Below are 7,983 nucleotides of genomic sequence, written 5' to 3'. Positions count from 1 at the left end.
GTAACCAATGCCATTGCGCTTTATCTAAAGAAATTGTAAATGGAAGCTTGGGGGAGGTCAGGCTTTCTGTAATGTAAATATTGTTGTATAGCTTATAAGCAATTATGTGTGTTAGTCCTATTTTGAGTAACTCATTTACAGCTGGCGTTGCCATGAGTAGGCGTGTGATTCTCTATTTATAAAGCGTATCCTGCGCCCTTCCCATGCTAGCCTGGCTGGAAGTGGTGGTCTCTGTTGGAGAGGGGTTTTCTGGAGGTCATGATTGTGCTGGGAAGGAATATGGAAACCCGGAGGGGTTGGGGGGACTCATTGCAGTGCGCTGTTTGTGTTTCATCGGGACCAGGATGTCCTTCAGTGCAAAGCTGAAACCCGAGAAGGACAGATGAGAAACCTCATTTAGAGCACTCAGCAGTAGGAAGTGGCCAATCCTGAGTGGTGGGATTTCAAGAGAAAATAAAAGAAGGGCGTGCAACCTGTGGAAGTGGAATAATATTACAACTGCTGTTGAGTTCGTTCCAACTCATAGTGACCCTATAGGACAGAGTAGAACTTCTCCAAAGGGTTTCCAAGGCTGTAAATCTTATGGAAGCAGACTACCACATCTTTCTCCTGCAGAGCAGCTGGGGGGTACAAACTGCCGATCTTTTGGTTAACAGCGGAACACTTTAACCACTGCACTACTGAGCTCCTACAATAATCCAAAGGTTGTTTCATTTTAGCAATGGGGAAAATGAAAATCTTTATGAATTATTTAGTCATCCATGATTTGAGGGTTGCAGAATGAGAGCTGAGGGCAGTGTGGTTCAGTGGTAGAATTCTCACCTTCCATGTTTGAGACCCAGGTTTGATTCTCAGCCAATGCAACTCATATGCCACCACTACCCATCTGTCAGTGGAGGCCGCCATGTTGGTATGATACTGAACAGGCTTCAGTGGAGCTTCCAGACTAAGATGAACTAGGAAAAAAGACCTGGCAATCTACTCCCGAAATTCAGCCAATGGAAACCCTATGGATCACAATGGTTCAGTGTGTAACCAATCATGGGAATCGTGCAGGACTGGGCAGTGTTTTACTTTGTCATGCATGGAGTTGCCATGAGTCGGGAGCTGACTCAACAGTAGCTAGCAATAGTAATAACAAGAGCTATTTTTATTGACTGTATAGCTGTTGTGGAGCCCTGGTGGCACAGTGGTTAAGAGCTATGGCTGCTAACCAAAAGGTTGCCAGTTCAAATCCACCAGCTGCTCCTTGGAAACTCTATGGGGGCAGTTTTACTCTGTCCTGAGGGGTCGCTATGAGTCAGAATGGACTCAGTGGCAATGGGCTTACTGCATATAAATCATCTTTTGGTTGATTTGATATAAGATATTTGATTTTACATTTTAAATATATTTTGTTAAATCAATCAATCAATGAATAAAAATGTAAATTATATAAATCAAGAAACTTAAAACTCTCACTTTGCTTTTGAGTTAAATGAACTAAAAATATACTAGATTCTTCACTTCTTAAAAAAAATTAAGCCTATATACAGAGAAAGAAGTCTCTGGGTGGTGCAATGGTTAAGTGCTCAACTACTAGCTGAAAGACTGGCAGTTGGAACCCACCAAGAGGTGCCTCGGAAGACAGGCCTGGCAATCTGCTTCTGAAAGATCACAGCCTTGAAAACCCTATGGAGAAGTTCTGCTTTGCACACATGGGGGTCCCACAAGTCAGAATCAGCCTGACAGCAGCTAACAACAGAATATAGAGAAAAACCCAAGTTTTTGTGCGTTAGCATTATATAAACCTGTAAAGTAGTATAAAAGCTTTTTTTTTTCCTCCAAGTTGCAGGAAGGTATAGCCTTGACAGTTGGAAAGCATACTTAAAACTGAAAAATGCTGAGTTAAAACTGGTCCTAGAGTTACTGGCTCGTCATAGAGATTTGAAGTGTTTACATTAGCGATGTGGCTGCTTCACTTGTATCACTTCACTTAGGGACAGTTTCATTCTACGAATATTTGTTCAGCATCTACCATGTCCTAGCCAACGCTGAATTAATAAGGGAGGTAAATTACTACATTATTGCTGTTGCTAGGTGCCATCGAGTCAATTTTTGACTCATAGCAACATCATGTGACAGAATAGAACTGCCCCCTAGGACTTTCCCCTTTATGGGAGCAGATCACCAAGTCTTTCTCCCACGGAGCTGCTTGGTGGGTTCAAACCTCCAATTTTTCGGTTAGCAGCCGAGAGCTTACTTGTTTCGCCACCAGGGCTCCTTAAATTGCTAAATAAGACACCAGTATGTAATTTAGGAAAGGATTTAAGACAGGAACATGCATTCCTGATGGATGACACAGGATACATTTAGTCTCATAGGAGGTGCAGAAACAGAGCTGAGAGATTACATCCATCTGGAATCAATGGTGGAAACTTCATGAAGGTTGTGCCACTTGAGATGGATTTTAAAGAACGTGTAGAATTGTGTATGATTATATGAAGCGGTCTGGAGTTGGAAGGAAACCCTGGTGGCGTAGTGGTTAAGTGCTATGGCTGCTAACCAAAGGGTCAGCAGTTCAAATCCACCAGGCGCTCCTTGGAAACTCTATGGGGCAGTTCTACTCTGTCCTATACGGTCGCTATGAGTCGGAATCGACTTGATGGCACTGGGTTTGGTTTTTTTGGTCTGGAGTTGGAAAGGTATGCCTTGAGAGGGATATAGGACAGTGGTGGAAAACAGAATGATAAAACACAGAAAGGAAGTTTGGTCAGGAGTAGGGAATACCTTGCATGCCATGGTCATACTGATAAGTGTTCTCTGGAAGATAATGGTAGGTAACCTTTTTCTAAGATGGGGTGATAATGGACAAAGATTTGGGGTAGTTATTCCAGGATCAGTTAGGATGGATTAGCCAAAGAGAGAGGTTGAAGGCAGCAAGTCAGGTTAGAGGTTAAAGAAATAATCCGCGATCCTGCCGAACAGCTCTTCAAAACTTTGAGAAAAACCTTTAAAAAAGGTTTCACGTGCCACCTCAAACTTACAAATTTAACATTAACATTCCTAAAAGATCTCTAGAAAGAAACGACAATTAAGAAGCAAAGAAACTATTTCAGAGAGTTTTTTTTTTTTTTTAAAGCAATCCTTCCTACACAGTAAGGTAATGTTATTAAATAATCCAATCTATTTACAAAATGGCTCTCTGCATCTGCTCTCATGCCTTCTGCATATCACTGCATATTTACGGGTGACTGGTGGGTCTGGGAGTTAAGGGTTTCCTTAATGTTGTTATTTTAATAACCTGAAGCTGTTCTCAAACCACGCCTCTGACTCTGTAGGTGAATAGTGCTGCAGAGCATGGGACTGGTTGATAAACAGAACTAATAAGCAAAGCCAGACATTATCTTTTATGTGCAAACAGATTTGAGGTGGGTTTGTTTGTTAGCTTCTTTTATTACCTCTATAGAGCCTGGCAGGAGAATATTGTTCTGTAGTCTTCTGAACTGAAATGGCCAGCTCTGATCAGCCTGGGTTTAAAGAATGTAATAAGGGTCTCCACAGGCTGCTTCATGCTCCATAGGCAGGCCCCAAGGATGGAAGGACACAGGAGGGTACGAAATTGGAATGAGATCTGAGCATGATGGGCAATGACTGCCAGGCTGGATGGGGGCATAAGTGCTTGATATTCTACATGATATCGTCTTCCTATCACAATAGGAAACCACCAAAGGAAGTTAATATTACGCCAGTGGTTGTGAATCCAAAGAGGAAATATGGCATATGTTCCTGGGTGGAGGATTAATTCAGATACTTGGGAAACATTTGGGATTTACTGTTGTAGAAAATTTGAAGTTGCTATAGATTAATAAGCATGGGTACAATGTGATGAAATCTGCATTTAGGCAAATTTGCTTGATTATGGTCTATGTATACCTGGCTAATAGAAGGCAAGAATAGGGGAACTGGCTGTTTTAGTGATCTAGAGGTGAAAGAATCGGAAAGAATCAGAGCCTGTCCATGTCAATCATTAAGTCACTTGCCATTCACTATTTTGCAGCATTTGATTGCCAGGTATGTGCCGCTAGATGGGCCTCAGCTTCCCTAGTTGCAAATGAGAGGGCTTGAATTGGATCAAAAATTCCCAGAGTGTGTCTCACAATGCACTTGACCTATGACATGTACTGTGAAAAAGAAAGTGGTGGAAAAAGAAAGTAAGTTTGGGAAATGCTGAGTAGTCCATCTCTATTGTGAAATGTCCCAAAGCCCACTCGTATATTAGAGGTTCTGAGAAGGTCTGAAGGTAAGAAAAACCAAAAATCAAACTCGTTGCCACTGAGTCGATTCTGACCCACAGTGACCCTGTAGGACAGAATGGAGCTGCTCCGTCGGGTTTCTAAGGAGTGGCTGGTGGATTCGAACTGCTGACCTTTTGGTTTGCAGCCGTATTACTCAACCACCGCGTCACCAGGCCTCTCCTGAAGTTAAGAAACATGTTCAAATCTGATGACCCCACCATTTCCCAAACTTTTTCGTCACATAATTTATGGTTATATTCTAACACTGAGGTTACATTCTAAGTTATAAGGCAATTACTGGGAATTTAAAATTCAACACCGAAAAAACAAAAACCAAACCCACTGCCATCAAGTTGATTCCAACTCATAGTGACCCTGTAGGACAGAGTAGGACTTCCCCCATAGGGTTTCCAAGGCTATAAATCTTTAAGGAAGCAGATTCATCTTTCTGCCTCGTGGGTTTGAACTGCTGTCCTTCTGGTTAGCAGCTGAGTACTTAACCACTGTACTACCAGGGCTCCTTAAAAATTCAATACAGCTAGTTATTTTGGTTCATAATTTTTTTCTAATGTAATCAGCTTGTATTTAGGGGCTATACTTTTGAAGACTATATGTTCTTTTTTTTTAATGAACTACTTTTCACTTGGCAAGAAATTTGCTTATATAGTCATAAGGGAACCAAGACTGACCAAGGGAAGAAAAATTCCTCTTTCAGGTCCTGAGCGTACTCTCTGTTAAAAATCATGATGGCAGTTGTAAGTGACCAGACATTTAAACCATGAATTCCTTCTCATTCCCACTCTTTCTGCCAAACTATGTCTCTCTGTATGTGTGTGTATATCTGTATCTCTATTTCTGTCTCTTTCACTGTGTCTCAGTGTCTGTCTGTCTCTGCCCCTTTCATCTCTGTCTCTCTCCTACATTCTCTCTTCGCACTTGTTTTTGCCTTCCACTCCCTTCTCTTTTTCTTTCCCCTCAACTAGAATATTTACATACATAGAGTTGAACTCCCATAAATTAAATGTGCATGCGCTGTGATTCCCTCTGTTGGCCTTTAGCCAAATCACTATTTCCCTGGAAACATGGACGCTCTATGTAATCCCAAGATTCCCGGCCTTTGGTCTGCTTGCTCTCCTCTTCCTGCTCTTATAGGTCCAGGTCTGCTTTCCCCTTTAACCTCACTGCACCCACAGCGCCATTCTCATGTACCCCATCCTTTCAAGACAGAGGCATGGCTAGGGATGATAGAGGTCGCCCTTGCTCTAACCCCTAAGGACAAAGTCGCTGCATTTCTCAGTGCCAAGCTGGAAGGTGTTTTGTGCAGTCCATGGATCATATAATTAATTCCTTTTTTGAAGGAATGTTCACCTTTCTTATCTCACTTGTTACGCACATCATTTTTCAAACCTTGGAACGATGAGCTGGCATTTCAAGTAAGGGTGGTCCCACAAATCAAATGCAGTGTGACTCTGGTTTCATTTCTTTGTTGAAACATCTGTTTTTGTTTAATGTGTGACAAGAAAGAGGTAGGAAACACGTAAAAGCCCCACTGCCCGCAGCCCTGATGGCTTTCTCTTTGTGCCATTGTATTATGAAAACTCTTGCCTCCAGTAGAGAAAGGAAGTTAACTCCACAGCAGCTCGATTTGCCAAGACACATTTCCATGACCATGGGTGTGAACGCTCTGCATGGCCAGCTCTTCCAGATTCCAGTCTGGAACTCCTGCCTTGAACAGGGAAGGTTGAGGTACAGATTACTGGTGGCAGTGGTGACATGATTTACTTGCAACACTGTCAAGTTAAATGTTGAGGCATTAATAAGGATTATGGGAATCGCCGCCATCTTTCAAATTCACTTGGCACAAAGCAGTACTTTTTGCCCATAGGAATCCTAAAACTTCCTCGTAGGAATACTATTCTGTAGCTTATGGTACATAAACTTCAGGTTGGCCATGCTTTGTGAAAATGGTGTGAAGCCCACTGGAAGGACAGCTCAGGTCTCCAGAACAAGCAGCATGTGCCAAGCAGGTGATGGGTTTGTAGATGGGCACCCTGCTTGACAGACATCCAATCTCTTTTGCAGAGTGTCTCTTGAATGCCAGCCTCAACTCTTGGCCATGTTCCCTCCCAGAGTTTATTTGTTGACAGTTTCGGCAAAAGGGAAGTACAGGATGAGCGAAGAGGTAGTCAGTAGACTTAGAGGGATTACCCTTCAACAATATGTGGAAATCTCCTTGCTGTTACTTCTTATCCTCTTGCTGCTTTTTCACTGGCAAATTATTTTCCTTTGTTTTCGTCTTCTTCATGATGGAGGGGTAGCGGAAGTATGGCTGCGATGGTAGTGATGGAAGCAGTCATAATAATAATATTGCTGTTACGTGGCACAGAGCTGATTTCAACTCATCGCAACCCCATGTGACAGAGTAGAACTGCCCCATAGGGTTTTCTTGACTAATTTTTACCAGGTTTGCTGATCACCAGGTCTTTCTCGCATGGAGCCACCAGGTGGGTTCAAGTTGCCAACCTTTCGGTTAGCAGCTGAGAGCTTAAGCATTTGTATCATCCACAACTTACATTACATATACCATCGACTCTATAACGAGCTGTATTCTAGGATCACTAGGTGTTACAAACGGTTTGCTGTCAACAACTAACTGAAAGGTTGGTGATTTGAATCCACCCAGTGGTGCTACAGAAGAAAGATCTGTCATTCTACTCCTGTATAGATGATAGCCAAGAAAACCCTGTGGAGCAGATCCACTCCTTAACACACGAGGTTGCCATGAATCATAATGGATTCAATAACAGTGGGTTGGGTTTGGTTTATTTAGGTATTTTGCGTATTAATTCATCCCACATAGCACACTTGTGGTAAAATACCATGACACTGTACCTTAGAAATTTTGACAATTGGTTTCAGGATTCCTTGAACTCTCAGCCAGCTAGCTAACTCTGGTCATTTCATTGCCCCCACATTAATGCATTCTCACATTTTATGGGATCGAATATTTAAATCTCATTTGTGGATGTTGTTGTTGGGTGCTGTCGATTCAGTTCTGACTCGTAGCGACCCTGTGTACAACAGAATGAAACACTGGCCAGTCCTGTGCCATCTCAGAATCGTTTTTATGCTTGAGCCCGTTGTTACAACCGCTATGTCAATCCATCTTGTTGAGGGTCTTCTTCTTTTTCACTGACTTCACTGACCTTCTACTTTACCAAGCATGATGTCCTTCTCCAGGGACTGATCCCTCCTGATAACCTGTCCAAAGTATGTGAGATGTAGTCTTGCCATCCTTGCTTCTAAGGAGCATTCTGGCAGACAGATTTGTTTGTTCTTCTGGCAGTACGTGGTATATTCCGTATTCTTCGCCAATACCATAATTCAAAGCCGTCAATTCTCCTTTCGTCTTCCTTATTCCTTGTCCAGCTTTCGCATGCATATGAGGCGATTGAAAACACTGTGGCTTGTGTCAGGCACACCTTAGTCTTCAAGGTGGCGTCTTTGCTTTTTAACACTTTAAAGAGGTCTTTTGCAGCAGATTCGCCCAATGCAATGCGTTGTTTGATTTCTTGACTGCTGCTTCCATGGGTGTTCGTTGTGGATCTAAGTAAGATGAAATCCCTGACAACTTCAATCTTTTCTCCGTTTATCATGGTGTTTGCTTATTGGTCCAGTTGTGAGGATTTTTGTTTTCTTTATGTTG

At 42.4% G+C, this 7,983-nt stretch overlaps 1 protein-coding gene across 9 annotated transcripts in view; it reads left to right on the top strand.

The window, feature by feature from the left end:
- The window catches only part of RBMS3 (RNA binding motif single stranded interacting protein 3), an 817,329-nt gene that overhangs the window by 31,218 nt on the left and 778,128 nt on the right, over positions 1-7,983 (top strand). The gene's annotated exons all lie outside the window — the stretch shown is intronic.

This window comes from Elephas maximus, chromosome 27 (assembly GCF_024166365.1).
Source record: "Elephas maximus indicus isolate mEleMax1 chromosome 27, mEleMax1 primary haplotype, whole genome shotgun sequence".
NCBI classification, from domain to species: domain Eukaryota; kingdom Metazoa; phylum Chordata; class Mammalia; order Proboscidea; family Elephantidae; genus Elephas; species Elephas maximus.
Note: the sequence above shows the minus strand (reverse complement) of the source record. Positions and strands in the feature narration are given on the sequence as shown.